Source organism: Sebastes fasciatus, chromosome 1 (assembly GCF_043250625.1).
Source record: "Sebastes fasciatus isolate fSebFas1 chromosome 1, fSebFas1.pri, whole genome shotgun sequence".
Taxonomy (NCBI): Eukaryota; Metazoa; Chordata; class Actinopteri; order Perciformes; family Sebastidae; genus Sebastes; species Sebastes fasciatus.
In genome coordinates this window covers 33,689,187-33,712,263 of record NC_133795.1, presented here as the reverse complement: position 1 = coordinate 33,712,263, position 23,077 = coordinate 33,689,187, and the positions used below count along the sequence as shown (strand labels likewise).

At 42.1% G+C, this 23,077-nt stretch overlaps 1 long non-coding RNA gene across 2 annotated transcripts; it reads right to left on the bottom strand.

Moving 5' to 3' along the window:
- Positions 1–2,024: 2,024 nt before the first annotated feature.
- Positions 2,025–22,397, bottom strand: LOC141777523 (uncharacterized). 2 transcript variants are annotated; one of them, XR_012595913.1, is made up of 5 exons: positions 20,944–22,397; positions 20,679–20,789; positions 4,830–4,965; positions 4,560–4,657; positions 2,025–2,093 (listed from the first exon to the last, which is right to left on the bottom strand). It is a non-coding gene; the product is annotated as an uncharacterized LOC141777523 (long non-coding RNA). The 2 variants fall into 2 exon arrangements; XR_012595912.1 differs by lacking the exon at positions 2,025–2,093 and having other exon boundaries at positions 4,346–4,657.
- Positions 22,398–23,077: the final 680 nt, after the last annotated feature.

The window sequence follows — 23,077 nt, the reverse complement described above, 5'->3', positions numbered from 1 at the left end:
CCATTTCTTGTTTTGAGGGCATTAAAGGGACTGTTTGTAAGAATCAGAAATGCTTCTTAACAGCGACACCTGTGGCCGTTAAGTCAACGAAAGTCAGCGTCGGGCTCGCGGTTGTGCTCGCTCTAAATAGACATGAACGAGCATCGCCCAAAACAGTGAGACGACACACGTCAGCTAAAACCACAATATCACTCTATATTTCACCTGCTTGGCAGTAATGTTATCTGACCAGACCAAGGGATCTCCATGAATCAATACTGATCCTAGTTATCGTCTCTGAACGCAGCCGGAGGGAGACACCGGCACCCGGTCGGAGACGTAAACGTTTCTCTCTGCGGAGCCCCGTCACTTCACAAGACACGGAAAACCTCTGTTGGTCTGGAGGAGCTGCAGCAGTTATTTCTGCACAAACATCCACTGTACATTCACTAGATATTCTCAGAGCTAAACTAACTCTTCTGCAGTGTGGAGTGTGCGCTCATGCACGTGAGGTGGAGCGAGGACGCGCGCGGTGAGTGAGTGAAGGCAGGCAGAGGAGCAGAGGAGTAGAGGAGCAGAGGAGCGGTCTGAACAGCGTAGCCACACACGAGCGAGCATGGGAAACCGTCCCGGTAGATTTATACGTGTAAAAAGTTACAAACATTCCCTTTAAAAGGGGAATATCAACTTCTGCCCTCTAAGAGGCGATTCAGAGTCCCGACATTTAACCGCATCAGGCTAAAGAACAGGCTTTTGTCCATCAGTCCATCTTGTTGCTATAAATAATAATTAATGTGCTGCTAAAGACATGTAAATCCAGAGGACAGATGGTAATTTTGTAATGGCTTATGTATGAATAATTGTGATGTGTTTTGTTTTTTATTTCTGATGGGTCTTACTGTCTGTCTGTCTGTCTGTCTATGGTAACAGTATGTCTACTGTATGTGTACTTTTTCTCAAACTGAGCTGCCTATGGATGCAAAATGAATTTCAGAGCAAACTGACAATAAAGTTGTATCGTATCGTAAGTGACAGGAGAGTGTATATGTTATTAATCATATGTAACTATTGTATTCTCAGTAAAAAAAAAAGGCCCTAATGGGAGCACAAGTGCGATGACGTGGAAATATCCTTTAGAGTGAGAGGTAGTGTGCTTGTTTTACGCACATATAATACAGGGGCAACTTGGAAAAAAAAGGCTGTCTAATTTGGTAGCACATATTTGGCACAACATCCAAGCATTAAGTTCAAGTATTTATTTTAGGTGACGTTTTATTTTGAAGGTCCAATCACCTGATGTCCTGTATATATCCAGCCTCATCATGTGGCACTTGACTCAGCTGTTGGTCACAAGCGGTCCTTCTATTCTTGTGAGACAGACAGACAGACATCAGGCCACCTCCTCTTCCTCCTCTTCCTCCTCCTCATGTCCACTCTCCAGTGTCCTCCTCCTCCTCAAACTCAGGATTATGAACAGGAACCAGGGCTTTATTTAGATAATTAAGAGGCATGACTCTGGAGGGGTTAGGGTTGTATTAACTGGGGTGTAAACATTCAGCAATCACCTTGGGGTTTCCTCTCCCAACTGCATTTGTTCTACTTATTAGCACAGCTGGTCCAGTGGATCAACATTCAAATGAATGCAAGGAGAATTAATAACCTCATTTTGGAAAACACCTAGCTATTGTTTCACGCTGTCACCAGCTATTTAGACGAAGGGGGGCTTAAAGTGTTTGAAAATGGGACTTTACAGGAGGGCAGGGCATGTCTCCTTGTTTCTTGTAACTGGGGGCCTCTGAATAATCATAAGCTTGTTAATAAGGTCTGTTTTTAGTGGAGCAAGTTTTCCTCTGGACATGAAGTCAGATACTGTTCATTTTAACGGTAAACAAGGAGGAGAGATGCACTGAAACCTCAGAGTGAATCTAATTCAGCATGAAGTTACCCCCCGGAGAAGTGAATATCTCCCTCTATCAGATATGTGTGTGTGTGTGTGTTTGTGACTGTGTGCACATGTGTGTGTGCACCTGTACCTGTCTTATTACCTTTTCCTGCACTGCTGTTTGTTCTCTGATCTCCAACTGGAGGGCACGGTAGGGGTGACACGTTTGCACCTAAACAAAAACACATTTTTCAGGTTCATCCATGCGATGGAGAACTCACAATAAAGATTTATAGCTTTTACATGATGTGTTCCAGGTGTGTTTCTGCCCCCCGTAGTCCTTTACACAGAATAGTGAGGTGAAGGTGCAGGTTTTTTTTCCAGTTGTCTCCCACCAGTCAAATCCCAGGTTCAAGACTAGGGGGAGTCTTACATCTCTCAGCTAATTTGCTGGACACAGGGAGAGACAGACAGACAGAAAGACAGTCTTGTGGCTGTGGTTGTCCTTGGCTCAGTCAGTCAGCAGGGGACACGCAGGTGCTCTGCTACAGAAAGCCACACAGCATTGGGCAGGGTTGCTGCACAGCGTTTCTGTCTCTTCGCCGACAGGGAAGACGGGGCTGTTTTGGTAGAAAAGGACACACTGCAGGGCAAAGGACCTCAGCAGGAGAGGAAAAACCCACCTGATGGTGGGAATGAAGAGCTATACAGCAGCGGTCCCCTTGCTTATGTGCATAGATGTCACGGATCATTCAGTGAGAACAAATATCTAGGCTCGTTCCTCAGGAAGTGGGGGAAAAAAAAGTCTGCTTTTATTTCCCAGAGCTACTAGCATTGGAGACATATTGAGCAAGCGACTCCCCCTTCATCCACCCCTCCCAAACAAATCTGTGGCAGAGAGGCAGGAGACAGTCGTGCTTTTGATTTATTATTATTCCCTACGCGGAGACAAATAACCTTAATTGATGGCTACTCTCGCACATTAATTTACTGTACCATACTTCCCATCATGACATTAATGATAACAACAAACAGATACTGGTAGAGTGATGCAGCCTGGCTGACTCACACTGAACATTTCTGCTGACTCACAGCCACCCCTTGTTTTTCTCCTTCCTTTCAAACGTACATTAGGCAAACTTGTCTCCATTTACCTGGCTCGTGGGGCCGGGAGAAAGAGAAATGAATGCAAATTTAATTTGGAGTTAATGCACAAATATGTAGTTTTCTCCGAAGGCAAGAGCAGAGAGGGGGTTTAATCTGTGCACACAAAACATCAGGGGGTAGAGATGTTTCTCTGGAGGAATGGGATTGCCTCTGGGGGTTCTGCAATTGCCGAGATAATCGGCAACCAATTTAAGCAATAATTTCTGATGTACTGTATGGCCTTGTCACACTCGACTTCGTCGCACGAATACCTTAAATGCAAATTGAATTTCATCTGCCTGAATGTGTGCGGTGGTGATGGTCGTGGGGCAGAAGAGTGGCAGATTAAAGAGAGGTGATTGCCACCCTGGGGCCTTGGATCTCATTGAACACGCTGCGATGCTCATAGGGAATCCACTCTTTATTAGAGCTGATCGATAAGGCCAGCTAAGGGATCCGCTCAGTGAAAACACACAGATCAATGACCTTGAGCTCTGCTAACCCACCAAACGGTGAGAAAGGCCAGACAAGAGGCGGGTCTCAGCTGCTTAGGATCCCTCTCGTTGGCCGTGCAGTTTCTCCTTAAGAGACTGACCTGCCAATCTGTTATTGATCCGGCGAGTTGAGAGGAAGGAGACAGTCCTCGCTGTTCTGTATCGGACTTTTCTAGGGACTGCTCCCCCAGACGGAGGCCAAGTAGGTTGGAGTAAAATTAATCACTCCTTGTTTCCCTTGTCTCCAGTCCCCAAGGAAGTCACTAAAGGCGCACCCCACACATCCAGACACACACACACACCGGCCGCTTATCTTCCTTTTCCCTCTACCTTATCCATCTTTCTCTCCCTCCCTAACCTCCTCCTCTGTGTCTCTCTCTCTGTGGCCCGTATGCTGATGTTTTGCTGCGCTGGACAGAAAAGTGAGGCTTCACACTCTGTAAAACCTAGTCTAGTCAGCATGCTGAATGCTAAGATTTTATATTTCTGATTAGAGAAGGACTGCGCGTCGCACTCGTCGGCAGATGATAGAGCCAGCTGCCCTTGAGAGAGAGAGTCCCGACGCTCTCGGCAAACTTCAATGATCCCCTCAAGTGCTCTCTGTAAAAACAGGAGCATGATATACCGTCACTCATTTACCATGCACTTTCTTTGAGGCCTTTCTTTTTTTTCTTTTTCTTTTTTAACCACAGCAGAAAAGAGTCGGCGCGCTCTTGTCCTCTACGGGGATATATTGAAGAGATCGGCAGAGTGATTCCAGCAATCAAGGTTATCTTCCCTCTGTGTCCTTTTCAGCTTACTCCCTGCTCACCTCACAGCTTATCATCCCATTTAGTTTCATCCACTCACCAGAACAGAAAGATCCAATCTAAATAAACACACAGGCCTCCATGTTTACATCAATATTTGTATAACCCACATCCCTCATTATTTACTTTTGCTCTGTAATACTACAGAAATGACCTCAACGCTTTGCTAATATCAACAACAACAACAAAAATATCTCATTCAGACCACAGTGCTCTGCATACCTCCTGTACTGTAAAACACAAACATACCCAGCGATGTTGGGCCGCAAGGCACTCTGGGACTTTCATGCTCAAATGTCAGAGCGTTTCATGCTGATTGATGATGACTCACTCCCCTCGCTCTTAGTCTGCATGAAAGAACAACAGCACCAATTAATGACCCAACCTCCTCACGTGCCACAGTAAGAAAACATCCACTATATATCAAATGTTAGACAGATGAAAAAACTGATATTTATGATGAATTTACATTTAAAGGCTACATTTTATCACCCCTTAGAGAATCCCCCTCCATCTTACCCATAGAGTAAAGTGGCTGCATGTGAAAACAGAGCAAGACTCAGCACTCATTGACATGCTCTACTAGAGGCCTAATGGCCCCTGGGTAATGGCCTCTTTGGTCTTCAGGAAATCCTCCCTCATGCATACATCAAAGCTGGGATTGAGAAGGATAGAGAGTGGAAAATAGAGGGGAGGAAAGAGACATCAGTGCCACACACGGAGAGGAGAGAGGAGGTGAAGTTAACACGCTAAAGGAAGCTCTTGTAGGAGTTCCTTTTTGTTTATGATTTTCATGGCAAGGTCAATCCAACATGTTTTAGATTTAAGGTTCGCATCAGCGCGGTACACCGATGCTGTACTGGCACTCTTCAAATGGGACTGGATGTCAAAACTCAGTATGTTTTTGGTACGGTCTGAATGTGTCCATAGCCTGGTTTAGATGTGTGGTCTTGTTTGCTTATTATTAGGTCAGATATTAACTGAAATAAATCATAGAAATGAAAAAAAATCTGTATATATTTTTCATAGTATCCTTTTTTACGTCAGTACAATTCATCAAGTTTACCCGCCGCAAAATCAGAGCTAAAGTGATGTTAATTATGTAATAAGTCAATCAACAAGAAATTATATATAACCTTTATTTAACTTGGAAGTCACATTGAGATTAAAATCCCTTTTACAAGTCAGACCTAGCCAAGACAGGGTCAAATGACAGCATCCAACACATAACAAGACAACATTGAATCACGACAGCAACAATTGGTACGACAAAATACATTACATCATACAGTGCATTAACAGGGCAGCGTGTTGGTCATGTGTTTGTTATTTGATCTAAGCAACTGCAGCTCGCAGTGACCACTTCCTTTATTCTATGTTTAAAATCATTTAATGTGAACATTTTATAACTGGACTAAACTAATAATTAGATAATCAATTTATCAAAAGTGGTGCACAATTGTCAATATACTCTACTTCCAGCATCTGAAACGTGAAGATTTTCTGCTGAATATCGTTACGTTTTGGAGTGTTGGTCACACAAAACAAGTACTTTAGATGTGTCACATTCGGCTTCGAGAAACTATAACCGGCATATTCTGACATTTTACTGACAAAACAATTAACTGATTATTGGATCATTAGTTGCAGTTTTTCCAATAATATAAAGTTAGATCTCTTCATCCTCAATCCACTCCTCTATTTCTCTCTCTCCGTCTCTTTTTTCCTCTGCTGACACACAGCATCCGAGAGTTGTCAGCCAGCTGCTATAACAGGAGACCTGTTCCGTCGCCCCAGCACCCCCCGCCTCGCCCCACAACACCCCCCGCCTCTCCACACTGTCCATGAGCCATCTGCTTAGTCTGCATATTGCAGATCTGTCAATGCTATCTAATTATAATTCACACAAAAGTGTTCATTGTGACCCTGACTGTGTTTGTTTGCAAAAGTTTTGTCTTGCTCCATATGTTAGGTACACAGAAGGCACCTGTCTGTATGTAGCTATGCACGCACGTATGCATCTCTCTATCTATATGTGGTCTATCTCCTGTGAGTAAATACAGCAGAGCACGTCTGGACCACATTCAGAGAAAGCTGCGACCTCTACGTGTCCTACACCGTGCAGCAGAGCGTGTGAAATCTGCCCCTCGCAATGATTTTCAACTCATCTCCCGGTTCAAGTAAGACTCAGTAAGCCTCTTTTTCCAAATGCTTTTGTACAGTAGCAATCATATTTCTTCAAACATGAGATGGAATAAAGTGATCTGAAATTGATTGAATTTAGGTCAAAAGGAAGCAGGAGTAACTTCAAGCTGCTCCACAGTGGCGTGCCGACATCAAATTGGCCTTCAATACGTTTGCAGTGAGTGAAGCATTAGGTGTCGCCGTATAGAGCACATTAAACAGCGCCAGTGTTAAAGAGGCAAAACTAACAGGCCCGTGGCGCATTTAGTGGCTTGATAAGGCGAGCGGGTGGTCCTGTCTGAACGTGGTCTACTCCTCTTTTCTTGTCACTGTGGAGTGAGAAGTGCAGAGTCGCTTGCCCGCCCTGCCGTCACATTAAAGCGCATCTTAATTGGCATTAAAACTGGTGATAAGGGCTTAATGAAGGAATTAATAGATAACACACATTCTGGAGCTTATTCTCCACAGTCACACTCTGACAGACACATAAACACACACAGCTGTACTCAAACTGGCAGATTTTACAACCGCAGACAGAGCGAGTGAGAATTCATGGGGAAATAGGTGGCCTGCAGCGAGAGGCAGGACCAAGAGTGAAAGCCTCTAATACATCACATCACCCTGCATGACAACAGCTAACCTTCTCAGGCTGTGCAGCTGGGGCATTTAGCTTGTATGGGATGGTACACACTGCCATCACTCTGAGCTGTTAAATGGGGTTTTAATCTGATAGGGATTAAGGTAAACACTGCATAAAAGGACATTTATGTATAGAGCATATATCCTGTTGGTTTATTTATTTATTAATAGTTTATCTTTATAGGGCCAAGTACATAGAATGGATCGCTGCCACATACCACGGCATTATAGCCTTAGCTAGTATGCAACACTTAGATGGGCCTTTATACAAACACACACAACTCAACAGGAAAACATGATATGGAAACAATACATGACACAATAAAATAGAGATAAAATGATGAGAGACAACGTAGTGTAACGTTATACAGACATAACAAGGCTGCTGAATGAGAGAGGCATCCGCCGATATGTTACACGGAAACACACCTTGTTAATAATAAGCCGACCACCTCCGGGTACCGCCAGCTGGGAGCTGTTTTTACAGTCAAGCACCTTGGTGGAGGTCTGCGCTCCCCGAGTGCCATTCTAGTGAGTTTTTAATAGATGCTGTTTAATTGATAGTATATTAACCTAGAGCAATTGTTTTTTGACAACTTGGGGGACAGAAGAGCTTCAAAACAAGCTAACGGGCATAACACTAGGACACATTATTGCTTCCAAAATAGTTCTGGCTAATGTGTTAGCAAACAATTAAGTTAGCTAACGTAGCTACTGAGCTACATATTGAGCAGACACCTGCAATAGTCTCGTTCGAGACCTGTTTGTGGCCACCTGAGGAGGAATGAAACTTATAATTCTCACTTATTAAATCACTACGCAGTCATTTGTTTCAGTGTTTATATGAAAAATATTGATTATCATAGGTTTCTTTTGGAGCTGTGTTAGCTTGCTGTCTGACGTTGCTAACGTTGGGGCTACTGTGCAATGGAACTTAGATTGGATTGGTTAACGGCTACAGGGCTCGTCCAATCAGGAACATCGTAGGCGGGGCTTTGATTAAGCTCCAAAGCTTTCCGTTTAGACCACAGGTGATACACAAAATCCTGTTACCCATCAGATTCTGTTACATCCAGAAAGGATTAGCCTTAACTAGCTTACATGAAAAAGACCAAAGGGACCAACTGTTTAGAGTGTGTGTACAGTGTGTACTAAAATTTAAATTACAAAAAATGTGTGACCTTGATTGAATCTTGTCACTAATCTTCCAAATAGCCAATTATTGGGACACTATTTCTGGTAACACCCATCAAAATAAAGGCGTGATAAATTATGATCTGCAATGGCAAAATGGCTTCAATTTCTATTTAGATCATAAAATCTGATGAGTCACAGAATTGGGTTTAACACCCAATCAGAGGCCCAAATTAATAGCAATTATTTTGATTAATGATATCTTGCATATCTGTAAGTGATGTTATGCTTTTGATACAATCAGTCCATTAGTATACCGTACAATATGAAAAGATAATAAAAGGTGTGTCCAATTACAGTAAAAATTATGACCTAGAGGTGAAGTTTACCTGGTACAGAGGTAAACAAAGGCCTCTTAGTATCAGATCCGACGCAGTCAGAATTAAGATTGACGACATACACAATTGCACATATAGCTAAGGACATCTAACATCACATATGCCTATCTATACCAGGTAATAATTTTATGCCAAACAATGATCAATAATACTGCAGAATTATACTGCAGTGTATGCACACACAAAGGAACTGTTCTAACATGCTAATGGTGTATTATTTATATCATGCCATGTGTGGTAAAACTAAAAACATCCATTGTCTAGCATTTATATTATGATAAGGGCTGCAACAGTGGATAATTTTCATTATCAATTAATCTGTTGACTCTTTTTAAAATTAATCTATTAATCATTTAGTCCATAAAATGCCAGAAAATTATAAAAAATGTCCATTGCAATTTCCCCGAGCTCGTGGTGACACCTTTAAATTTCTTATTCAATCTGACCAACGGTCTAAAACCCAAATATATATTCAATTTACAGTAAGATAAAACTGAGAAAAGCAGCAGATTCTCACACCTGAGAAGCTGAAAACAGTGAATATTTGTCAATTTGAGTTGATATATGACGATTTATCAAGGATGTTGTTGATTACTTTTCTGCCACACCAAAGTGCTGCTGTTGGAGCGCAGTCCTACATCTTTTAGAGAATCCTTGAACAATATTTTATTCACGCATCCATTAATCACTAATGAGCTTCCTGGAAGGAGCTGGCTCATGCTTGTGTGATTTTTACTGTACTGCCTGATCAAAAAGTGCACATTGTATTTCCTTTATGCACGACTCTCCACGGTCCAAAGGGCACTTATTCCCCACAGCACAGCACAAAACAAAACACTACACACAGGAAAACTAACCAACCAGGTGAGACAGAGAGCTGGGTTCCTATTGGGGATACTCCTTCTGAGCACCTAATGAAGCCAGCAGTGTCTTCCAGTATTACAGCTAATGGTTTGTTTGTATAGTTATTTTATCCTGGGTTTGGAGACATGCAGAAATCGTTATTGTTATCAGTATTATTATTACATCACTTCCAGCATGTAGAGATAAGCAGCATTATATCCATGCAGACCAATCACATTCTCTATAATATACAATGAAAATGAGTGTGCAAACACATATTTGCACAAACGATTGTTGTATTTGTTCAGGCACATAAGTGTATATCTATTTGTGTGTGTCTGTGTGTCTGTGTGTGTCTGTGTGTGTGTGTGATTTTTCTCTCCATCCTCCTGAGCCGCAGGTTTGGGCCATTTTCCCAGAAATGTGTTAGACAGACAGAGGGAGGCAGATGCTTTCCTGTCCTCCCAGAGGAGACTGCAACACATGTGGAGAGTGGCGAGGCTGGTCATATTAAACACACCATGTGCACCCTGCATGTGACTGTGTGTGTGTGTATGTGCATGAGTGTGGCCTAAAAACAAGCACGGAGTGAGACATCTAGTGGCAAATGCACAGTACTTCAATAATAATGATAGGAATCAGCCTTGCAAACTGTGACTTATTGTATTTTTAAACGATGAAAACAAAACTTTATTTAATCTGCCAGATACAATTTGTACGGGGAAAATAGTGAATTTATCATTTTGTTGTACAGCTTGTGTGTATTTGCAGTTACAGTACGCTTGTGTGTGTGCATATCTGTGTGTTTGTATGATTGTGGATATTGCTGCAGCGTGATACCATCTTTCCCGCTGTCATAACAATAGATCTTGCAGTTGATGGTGATGTATCATCTGTCAACCTATCAGTGCCAGGACATGGTCCGCTGGTCCCATGAGGCTGCAGACATGATTCACCGCAGTTTTTTATGGTGGGTGTCTTCTTTCACCTCTGGAGTTGCCTCTGGACTGCTGGGTTGTGTGCCTTCGCCGGCCTCTGCAGGATGTTGTATTAACCTTGCACCACTAAGCGCCGATTATTTATACAGGGGATATTCAGGGTCTATGAGCAGCATGGAAAAGCTTATCTCAATTAATCTAATGGCTCAGTAATCAAGACATCTGCACACAAGTAAACAGGCCTCGGCAATCCCTCCATGGTTATTAGTAGCAAATCATCAGGCTTTTACATTTTGGATCAACGTCAAAGTCTGTTTCATTTGCTCAGTACTGCACAGTCCAACACGCTGTAAGCCGACACTAACCACATGTTGTGTACACCATAACTAAAAAGTCACAAGTTATCAGTTGTATAGTATCTGAGACATGTTAAAGTTACTTTAAGGGAGAAATGTGTAGGATTTAGGGGGATTTATTGACAGAAATGGAATATAATATTCATAACTATGTTTTCATTAGTGTATAATCAGTCCGCCATGTTGCTCTGTTATGTTTCTACAGTAGCCCAGAACGGACAAACCAAACACTGGCTCTAGACCTGTCACGGTGAGGAAAGTTTCCCACCAGTTAATACATTTGTGACAACACCGGTGTTACCGATTACCATCTTACAAGAAAAGATGGCGCTCAATATATATAGCGCACTTACTTTGATCTTTAACGTCGAATGGCTGTGTGTCTGGTGTCTCCGTTCAAGCTTTCGCTGCGAGGCTGCAGGTTTCCACCCAGCATCGCTGTGACCGCTCTGTCCGCACGGCGATTGCCTCATTAACGTTATGGTTCCCCTATAGCATTGGGTTTAAATCTGAAGTATTGCCAAATAGCCGCTTTTGCTTTTCGCTTTGACACCAAATCATCCGCCATCGTCTTGTCTGTCAACCCTCGGCCCGTGTGTGTGAAATCTGACTCCTACTACTCAGTGCTGAGACTCTGTATGGAGCAGACACTTCACCTTTCAGATTGTAGCGTCCATCGTCAGATTATGTATTAATAACATGCCGCTGATACGCAAAAATGGGGTTTATTTCTATAAAAAAAAAAAAGCCAAATGACGGTGGGGCCAATGGGAAAGTAATGTATCGGTGTGTAACACCGGTAACACCGACTACTGCAGCAAGCCTACTCTAGAGAGGGCCTTTCACGTTTTTATGTTACCTGAAGGCCACAGTAAGCTCTCTACGAAAGGGAGGGGTGAGAGGAGGGGTATTCAGTTGATTGCAATCTGCACCTTCACCACTAGATGCCACTCAATCCTACATCCTGCTCCTTTAAAGGGGAACTTTGACGATTTTGCACATCAAAGTCTGTTTATAGGTCTTGAGGAGTATTACTGCATAAAGCCTTTTGTGACTCCGGAAGGAGCTACACAAAATCTGATAAATTGCCTAAAGTGATGTCACTTGAGTCAGCATCAGTTAGGGGGTTAGATACCACAAGTTTGAAAATGAAAAAAAAAAAAAAATTCTGGGGGTGTGGAGTTTGAAAGAAGTGAGCTCACCAGACCTCTGCAGCTCCTCATCTCTGCTCAACTCTACATTAGTCGAAACTAGCATAACAAGAACACATGAATCTCCCACCGAACTCTCAGCAACTGAGTTGCATTGTGGGTAATGTGGGTCCCAGGTTTTGACCAGTGGGCAACTTCGGGGTCTGAGAAGTGAAGCCAATGCGGAAGTGCCTTAAACTTGCATTCTTTCTAACAGCCAGCAGGGGGCGACTCCTCTGGTTGCAAAAAGAAGTCTGATTGTATAGAAGTCTATGAGAAAATGACCCTACTTCTCACTTGATTTATTACCTCAGTAAACATTATAACATGAGTTTATGGTCTCAATCACTAGTTTCAAGTCTTCTTCAATACAGCATGATGTTCATTTAGTAAACTGTGGGCCTATTTAGAGTCAAATAGACCACCCTCTCGTGTCACTTCTGGTTGCAAAAACCAAGATGGCTACGGCCAAAATACCAAACTCGAGGCTTCAAAACGGCAGTCCACAAGCCAATGGGTGACATCACGGTGACTACGTCCACGTCTTAGATACAATCTTTGGTTTTGACAAGGAAGGAGAATGTGTGGAACAAACTGATCTCAAAATAAAGACGATATCTCTGATAATGCTGCACTAATCTTGCTACCTTTTTTTTTTTAAACTGTCCATCATGAGTAAACCTGCCATTCAGTAGTTTTATTTTACCACTAAAGCTGAAGCTCAACACGCCTTTAACACCTGTCCTTGCCCACACATGCATGGGCTTCAAGGCTACAACAGAGATAAACAGGTTTTATGGTGCATGCTTTGCCTGTTTGAGCCTCTTCATGAATCTCCAGCCTCTTTGTTATTACTAAACTGGGAGGCGGGACCTGCCAGTGGAGTAGTAGACAGGAGATTAAGACCTGAATCAAAAAAGCAGATTAATGGGCCTGTGTGTTTGTTTGTGTGTGTGTGCGTGGGTGGATGGGTTGGTGGGTATGTGGGTGTATGTGTGTTTGTATGTGCGTGTGCTCTTAAGCCCTACAAATCATCTAATTGAACAAATATGTCTATGTAAATAACATATGCACTTTGCAAGCTGCAATATCTCAGTAAGTGATTACATACACACATAAGCGACCACTTCTACAAGTCACACACGTCACCCAATCTCCCAAAATGTCACTTTAAAGCTTTGTAAGCAGATGCAGAATAATCCCCAGGTCCTGGCAGGCTGTGATCCCGCAGATAGTTTCAAACATTGCAGCGAACGACGTGAAAGGTGATTGTTAAGGGCACTAACATGTCATCCCTCAGCATACGTCTCCTGGGTGCCTCAATCCTCCCTCCACGCTCAGAATTTGTGTGCCGCCGCCGTCGTATCGCAGACCGGCCTCTGTAATCATCCCCAAGTGATCAGCAGAGATAACATCAAGGAAAGCTCGCTCTGCAGGACGACACTAACAACAAGTTTGCCTCTGAAATTGGGCGATAGAGCATAAACAAAGGCACACCTCGAATTCAAATCCCTCCACGGATGTTGTGATAATTCAGTTCAAGTCCATTGAACAAGAATAATGATTGTGGAAGAGTGCTTATCAAAAACTCCTGTGTCTGGGCCACCTGAAGCATGTCCTGGGCTACAATGAACGCACAAACTCCAGCCTCACATCTGCCCCTGCAAATGACTGTGCATGTAATTATGATGATGGAGTCATTTAAGTCTGTCCTTAAAGAAAAATTATGTTTGTTTTGTTTTTATGTAGTTTATTTTATTTCTTTATTGGTCATGATGACAATATATACTCCCTAAAGTCATTGCTGAGATCATACAACATCAATCAAACTTGATTATACCACAAGTCATACGTCAAATGCAACTCCAAGTGCATATACGAAACATAAAAAGAGTTAAACAGTTTTAAAGGTACAGGTTGTAGGATTTGGCATCATCTAGTGGTGTGGTTGCAGATTGCAACCAACTGAGTACACCTCCACTCACTCCTCCCTTTCCAAGACTACGGTAACGTGAGCCGCTGAGTGCTCACTCAGAGGCCATCCGTATTATAATACCACTACTTTAGGAGCAACAGAAGTCAGATGGCGACTGGTTCCACGGTTTTACACTGAAAGGCTCTATCTAAATTCAGTGTTTGGTTTGTCCGTTCTGGGCTACTGTAGAAACATGGCGGACTCCATGAAGAGGACCCGCTCCCTATGTAGATATGAAGGGCTCATTCTAAGCTATCAAAAACACAGCGATTCTTAGTTTCAGGTGATTATACACTAATGAAAACATAGTTATGAATATTATAGTCCATTTTTGCTAATAGATCCCCCGAAATGTTACGCACTGTTCCTTTAAATTAATAAATGAACACATTTAAATTAATATAGACATTTAAGTTAGTAAAATAAAGTATAATATAACTAGTAGCTAGGTAAAAGCCAGGCTAAAAAGGTGTGTTTTAAGTTTTTTTTAAAAGATATCCACATTCTCTGCTCCATTCAGGTCGTTCCATAGGGTGGGGCCATAAGCGAACTTGCCATTGGTCTTAGACCGGACAATGACAACTATCAGAGGATCTGAAGGATCTAGTGGGTAAAACTAACTAATGTAAAATGCTGGCATTGAAATGTGATATAGGGCAAAAAAAAGCCAACAGTTAAGCTTGACCATCTAAACCACTTTATCTAGAGGTTAAACCAGAAGTGAGGGTACCCAAAATGCCAGTAATAATGCCTCACTGCAGAGGAAAATTGTGTGCGTGCACAGCATATACAGTAGGTTAAAGTTGAACCAGGATGTCAGTCTGTAGATGTTTGAGTGAACCGTTTGAGGTAATTTCATTGTTTGCCTTTGTTTTCTCTAATTATCTGATGTTGTGTTTCTTGCCCCTTTGACGTCTTTTTCGCAGCGTTACCACATTCCCACATCTCAGCAAATAACTTAGTGAGTACAGTGTTAATATTACCAACAGGAATGATGGACATAACTAAGACAATAAGACCCTGTATGACAGTGATTTAGTATCGAAGTTCCACAAAGTTTGGTGACTAGACAGATTAAGAAGGCCGTGATATCCTGACTTTTAGTGTCTAGTATCGATCAAACTCCAAAAACGTTGGATCCTACGTTTCCCATAATTCATCTCAATAGCTTTCATAATATACCATATTCAGAGATATTTTTTCGACGTTTGGAGAGGTCTCTCCAGAGCAAAAGAAGACAGTTTACCACTGTTTTCACAGGTTGAGTCGTAGACAAGTAAACTGAACTTCAAGTGTCAAATTGGTGGAGTGGCACTTTAGCTGAGTGGTGCAGATATACAGTAGAAGGTATAGAAGAATCATATTTACAGTTTTGCTCCCACAGAACAGAACAGAACTGCAAAGTTGTGATAGGAATAGATTAATGGTTTAAACATCCGTCACTGTGGCAAATAGCATAAAGAAAGAATAACTAACTCAGCGCTCAGCAGGAAGTAATTCTTCTTTCAGTTCAAATAAACACCGGACCTGAGAGCTATAAGGTTAGGACTCATTAATCCACTTCCGAGCTTTCTACATGACACCAGAGTAGACACTGCTGTCAGGCCCGGTGCTGCTCGTAAATGTGAGGCTTTCCATCTGTGTTTCTGAGCTTGTGCTTCTGCTACAGTAAGTAAGGCAGATTTTATTCATCGACTGTAGATCACTGTGAATAACGGGGAATATCTGTCCTGCTGTCAAATCTGGCAGACCGATGAACAGGATGTGGACACCGACTGGTGCTGACTGCGCTGAAGATAAAGGGAAGGAAACAGCAGGATTTATAATGGGAGGAAAATTAACCAGCTTGTTTTGAAATGCTGTGTCATTTTTAGAGGAGATGGGGGCATTGATTTCAGGTTGGAAAAAAGAGGAGACAGGGAGTGAATTGATCACCATAAGATCTTTATGGAAAGAAGGTCGGCGATTTAAACTTGCAAATACTATGTTAAATATATTGAAACAGAAATGTCTACATCTGCGTGCGCACACGTGTTTACAAATATATCCCTGCCCGGAAAACGAGCTAAAATGAAGAGACACTCATACGTTTTCCATCTGCTTTGTCCTTGACTTGTCCCAGGAAGAGAGAAGAGATTTTCCTCTATTTGTTACTCTAGAGACAGCAACGGGCTGTGTGACTATAGCAGAATTTAAAACAGTAAATAAGGAGGTAATGGGCTTTGAGCCTACTGTCATCTCCAGTCTAGCTCTGGCTATCACCCAGGATATTAGCAGATAAATCTGAATGGCTTCCATCTGAGGCAGCGCACAATGGTTATTGATCAGACAACTCGGAGCAGAGCGGGGGGAGAGGAGCAGAGTTTATTAATTAGGGATTGACAGCCAATTCCCTCTTCTTATTCACAGACGGACAGCTCGGGAATCCTGATGAGCTGTGCCCTCTATGCATTTGTCAACGCCGTGCCCCACTTTGCAAACACAATAACACCGCACCACTACAAGAATACACAGAGGGAATTGGCCCGATGACCCTGCTCAGTGCTCATACGGTGTAAACCTGCGCACGATGAGAGATCAGCTGGCTACTCAGGTGTAAAATGAGCAACCGACCCCCTGCTCAGATCTTCATTTTCTTAGCCTTTAGTGCTGGATGACCTCCTGAATGATGGAGTTATCACTTTCCAGGCTGTTCTCATGCACCGCTCGTAGCTATTTCTATGAAAGGTAAATGCACTGTAATTTGTATATATCCCACAAAATCAATTTGTATGTAATCCAAACATGAACGAGGAACTATAAAGAGTGACAAACGTTGCATAGGGAGGAGGTCTGGGCGGATGGGTGGATCAAAAAACATTGGACTTTCACTCAGGAAAACGGTGTTCGTTTCCCGCTTGAAACCAGAAGTCAATGTTGACTTATTTGTCACATAACTTCCATACTTAATTTATGCCACTTCCAGTGTTATTCTAACCCAAACCACAATCTTTTCCTAAACGTAACTAAGTTGTTTAGGTCATGTAACTTCCGTATTTAAGTCAAAGAGTATAGAAGCAAAGAGGCGAAACTCAGCTGTCGCCATTTTTAACTGAAAACGCTTATATTTATAATATTTTATTTTTCAACATAGGCCATTTCGGTAAAATATGACAATAGAAATAATTTTGCTTTACTTTTGTACGACACTTTTAGGTGGACACTTTACTGGCGTCCGGTAATCGCTTTCAGTCCAAAATGGCGGAAGTGTAGCTTTGCTGCTGGGCGCTGATGTTGCAATGGAACGAACAATTGACTTTCACTTCTTGGCAATATACCTTCTTTGCTTAAGTTACGCCACTTCTGGTGTTGTGTAACCACTTCCGGTGTGGCGTAACTTAACTACCATCTTTCCTAAACCTAACTAAGTCATTTTCTTGACTAAACCTAACGAAATTGTTTCCTGTGAAGACGGAAGTATATTTTAAAAAGACTGTAGCGGAAATTGACACTGAACATTTGTAGGAACACACGAAAAAGGATGAATAACTTTCGTAAGATATCCGTCGTGTGAGTATATGTTGCACTTTTAGATGTCAAGATTGTGAATTGTAGACAAGTTACTTAAGTGAAGTTGCTTTGGTCAAAATATATTTAGCCTTTTCTCATTTCATTCCACCCGTCTCTCCATTCTCAGTGCCTCTCTCTGTCCTGATGGCTATATGAATGTCTTAATGGCGGTTCCCCAGCAGCTCTGCTTCTCCTCCCTAAACTTGACTCTAATAGGATACAGGGCTTTTCCACTGATTGGGTTGCTAGAAAATAAAATTGGCTCTTAACTGTACCTCAGTGTTAAGCGGCGCCCTAATCCAGCGACCCCGGGCTGCCAGGCTCCGTTGTTCTCCCTCAGCTCTCCCGTATGCTCCGATACGGATCTGATCCTCTGCACAATTTCATGCCTGCTTTGCCCTCTTCTCCTGCAGCAAAGCATCAATTACCCTCATAAAACAAATTCTGCCCCCTTCAGAAGCTGCAGCCAAACGCACCACCCCACCCCACGCTCCCCTATCTCCACGGCGGCCAAATGGTCACAACTCTGTTTAAACTTTGAGCCGGTTCTGCAAATCTTCAGCACTTTTTATATGAGCATCACAAAAAATAAATGTTGAAGATTAAAAAGAACAACTTCAAGAAATACCTACCATCCACTCAAGCACATCTGATGCACGAAACGCACACTTACACAAATACCCTTGAGGTAAGGAGAGATTTTGTTCTTTCTTTCACACATATAAGAGGGAAGCATTAAGTTTCAGTTCAGGGCTTGAGAGCCAGACTGTGCAGCAGGGCCACTCACTTACTCCCTGACCCTTGACTTCCATCTCTGCCAGGCTAATCCCAGGTTAATGACGGGGCCAAAGAACATCAGGAGGGGACATAACCGTCATCTCAAACACACTCGGACACACACACATTCAGGAACTGGAGCAAAACCACTGTACTTACAGACACTTTTGAAATAATATAGAACAGTTTTCAGTACATGATAGAGGAAGAAGTACCCAGATCCTGTACTTGAGCAAAAGTAGTACCAGTAAAACAATGTAAAACACAAGTATTTAAAATCCTACTTATGTCAAAGTACAGAAGTATTATATTATATATACTATATATATGACAAAATGTTCTTAAAGTATCAAAAGTACTCCTGTGACTGATATATAACATCATTAAATTGTTAATAATGTTGCAGAATTGTACTGTTGTAGCGGCCGAGGTGGAGATGGTTTTAACTAACTGTGTACACAATAGTTTATTCCAGTGGTTTCCAACCCAGGGGGTCAGGTCCCTCCAAATGGTCACAAGATAAATCTGAAGGATTGTGAGATTATTAATGTGGTAGGAAAGAGGAAAATGTTCTGCTACACAAATTTATATACATTTTTGTAGACTTTTTGTTATTTAAATGACACCATGTGAAACGTTTAGAGAGGACACTGCTTTTTTGTAATATTTAAGGCGTCCCAGTCCAAAAATGTTTGGAACAACCGGTTTAATCTTTAACAATGCTTTGTGTTTTTTAAACTTATTATGTGTTTCTTTATATGTAATCTTAATCTGAAAAGTAACCAGTAACTACGTCTGTCACGAGTGGTGGAATAAAAATACACTATTTCCCTCTGAAATAGTGGTGTATTAGTATATAGCAGGATAAAATGCATAAATACTCATTAAAGTACAAGTACCTAAAAACTGTAAAGATGCTAAATGCGGGATTGGGAGCATTTCTATTGCCTCCGCAAGGCTCTCAACATGGCGACGGCTGAGCCGGCGGATCGCAGCCAACGGTGTTAACAGTGAAAACAACGCCAACAGTGCTGACAGAGAAAAGAGTGTTAACCTGAGGGGGAACCGGAGGCTGGGCGCTACGCTTCCGCAATGACACCCTCAGTCGGGGCGACATTTTCAGCTGTAACCGCCTATGAGAGCAGTGCAGAGTGCCGGCCGTGAGCTAGCCAGTGGGGCACGCTCACATACATGAACATGTGCATGCCTTTTAGTGCATACTAAAAGGCATGCACGGCTGGCATGGCTATGTAAAAAAAAGCACGGAGAAGCTTTGATTACAACACACGCAGAGGGAGAGTGACTTCATTCTCTGCTCAGGTAGACATTACTCCTCTATATCTTTACATAGCAAATAAATTGTTTGATGCTCTGTTAATGCTATCCTATAGAGAACCTTTAACTCCAGTGCTTGAGTAAATATACTGATATTTTGACACCTTTTCTATGTGAATGTGACATTTACATTTACATGCACAAACCAAACAGAGACAATTCATCTTGCTGTTGTCTCTTTACTGTGCCCTTGCTCACATCTCAACAGTTCAGCGGGGTCCTTTCCATGCATTTGCAGAATCATTTTCCTCAAGAAGTTATTCAAATGATATTCAGTGTTTTATTTTTTTTCCATAATGCATATTACTTATGGGAGAGGCTGGATGTGCACAGAACAAACAGCAGTCTTATCTTAAGACTGCAAAAAGAGGGAAGCCTGACATGGGAAGTTTTTCAGTGACCCAGAGAGCTCGGCAGCCGAGCACATTTGGGTCGAGGGGCGGAAGGGCGATGGGGTTGAAATGTGAAATTAACCATCCACATGCGTACTTTTGCAGCATTATAGGCAGCTTTAAGGCTGGTGTTTAAACACATTATATTGTCTCATTTAATGGAATTCAAAGCTAAATTTAATCGACCACCACCTACAGTAAACAGGGCCGCATTTGATTCAATTACACTTTAATGACTGCGAGGTATCAAGGTCAATGACAATTCATTACCTGCTCTCATTTAAACAGTCAATCTATCTGCAGTCGGTGCTTAAACATTAAAAAGAACTCCACATTATTTTTTTAAAGCACTCATTCGGTCAACATTTATTTTAGGTTGCTGTTAATGACTTATTGAGTATTTTCTTTCATCAGTTAATTAGCATTCAGATACAAAAGGTGCTTAATTTCAAAGCAATTATCGCCTGATTGGCTGGCCCACATGAAAAAGTCGCCCGCTCTCCGTTCTGTTAAACCCTTGTGGATTTCTGCTTGAATTGATTTACCTGTCTGAGCTTGTGTGTGTGTCTAGACGTGTGTGCGTGTGTGTGCATGCGCTGTGTTTGTTCACACATTGTTCAGCGCTTGTAAATGTGTGTGTATATAAGTACAAAAATACCTTATACCCTTGACTGCTTCCAAGTAGGTCCTTGACTGTTTTATATTCTCTCAGTCAAGCAGGCAGATACCAAGTAGCAGGTGGACAACATCTGGTGTGCAAAGTGAGGCTCTAAATGGAAGGAAACATTGCAAACACAAGGTATTCCATCAATATAATTACTCTCACACGAATGCACATGGGCACACACACACACAAACACACACACACACAATGTGGATGTATAACATTGGGCCTTGAGAGGGCAGCGGGATCATGGTCTTACTTGTAGTGGGAAGAGATAAACAGGAAATGCTTTCTGCAGCCGTCAGCTACTTCGTCCTATCAAGCCCCCGCTCTGCATTTATCTGCAAAGAATCCTGTGTACACATGCTGCAAAAACGCCTTGAGATTTCAAAAGTTAATTACAGCATCAAATTAAGTGCATGACAAGTGCCAATAGAAGGCCAGTGGAAGGGTCTTTAATCCCCTTTGCTCCGCAGAACTCTCCTCCACGGCACCTCAAACGCCACCTCAGCCACTGTTTACCAAATTAAAGAAAATCCCAACAGTAGAAGGCAATCAGCACGCACGTGGATTTACGCGACTCCATCCCCCTCACTTGTTTGTTTGTGTGTTATTGAAAGGAAAAGTGACGCATGATTTAATTGAATGAGGTCCCTTTTTGCAGCCAGTTTAAGGGGGTAAATTTGATTGCAGTTTTAATTAACCAGCGCAGTTCGCCCCTTTCATCGGTCCAAGGGATTACAATTATGAACACAATGAAGCAGCAGTCGCGTGGTGATTTGGTAAAGGTGGCTACGTTGGGAATTTAAGGGCACTTTTTTAATCCAGGATATGAAGACGTGCAGTTCAAGAGCTACACGTTGTAAAAAACAAAACAATTTAATGTTGTTATTGTGAAAATGTTTGTTGAAAATGGAGTCGGTTGTTTTTTTGTAGAATGTACTGTCTCTCATCAGGTGTTCAGGTATTTAGTCAGGTTATTTTATTTTAATCATATAATAATCATATAATTATTGTATATGGTGAATTCACCCTTTGCTAAGCCTCTACTCCCTAGGTTACTGTTGCTCGGCCTGTCAAGCCTTCACACCCGCCGTGTCAATATGGCGTTTTTAACGATATCAGTGACAGATATTCTAAAGGAAATAATGTCAGATTTCTGGAATAATCGTTCTGAAATATCAGAGAGAGTAGACAGACAGGATGACAATATGCATTTGAGAGCTACATTCACAGTAAAGGCTAATTAAAATACTAATAAGTATTGCAAAGGAAGAGGCCATTAAAATCAAGGGAAAAGCTCACCGGTCCCAAAGTAAGGGTCACCCCACGTCTTGACAACTCACATGAAGGACAAACATATAGAACAACAATGTTACTGCACAGCAAGGTAAGTCAATATACTGTATGTGGGTAGAATTGGAGGAAATATGATAAAAAAAAGTTATTTTCATAAACCGGTCACTATATCCTGACAGTAGTGCATGAGACAGGTAATCTGAAAAAAATCATGTGCCTCTGTGTCCTCCGGTGCTCCTAATGGCATCTGCAAGATTTCACAGACCGGAGGAAAACAACTAATCAGAGCCGAGCTGGAGCCTGCCGTCTCTGAGCAGCTGGCAATCACTCGATAACTCCGATCAAACGGTCAAACTAGGCAGCGCTGATCAAATATGAATCAATATTCTGTTACTGAAATGACCTGTGATTGGCCAAAGTCTCCCGTCACAGGCTAGATTTTCTAAAGCCTGAAAACAGAGCCATGATGAGGTGCAGAAGTCTAGTCTTTTCTATCAGAGCACTTGAATTACAATATGCTGAAAGGTTATTATGGAACTTTTGCCCTATGATGCCAAAAATGTTCTGCCTACTGCAGGGTTGAGTTAATGTTTAGTTATGACTCCCCTATAGCTTTCATTATCTTATATAAAACTAAATCATCCCGTCTTTCCATTTGTTTAAAGCGCTCCAGGATATTGCTCACACATCGTGGGCTTGACTCATACACCGGATCTCACAAATTAATAAGTAAGGGATAATGTACAGCGAGTCAGTCATTGTTGTAAAAAACCCTGAAAGCTTGTCAGGCTGCCTGCGCCTGCACCATGGTGCTAATGTAGGATTGGACAGTGGCTGTTCTAGGGAGTGGCTTGGCGAAGGGTCAATTGTATGCTTGCTTGCCTATAGACAAATATCACATTTTTGCACATTCTGTTATGGCTCAGAAAAACACAGCGGGCTTAAACCCAAAAGCATGCCTGTGGGTGGTGAAGGTCAGGTGATGGAAAAGGCGGGAAAGGGCTTAGTGCAAGGCTGGATGGAGTCGCTGGATCTGCAATGATAGGAGTTAACACAGAGTAGACAACAGGATGAATACTAGGAGTTGTGACGCA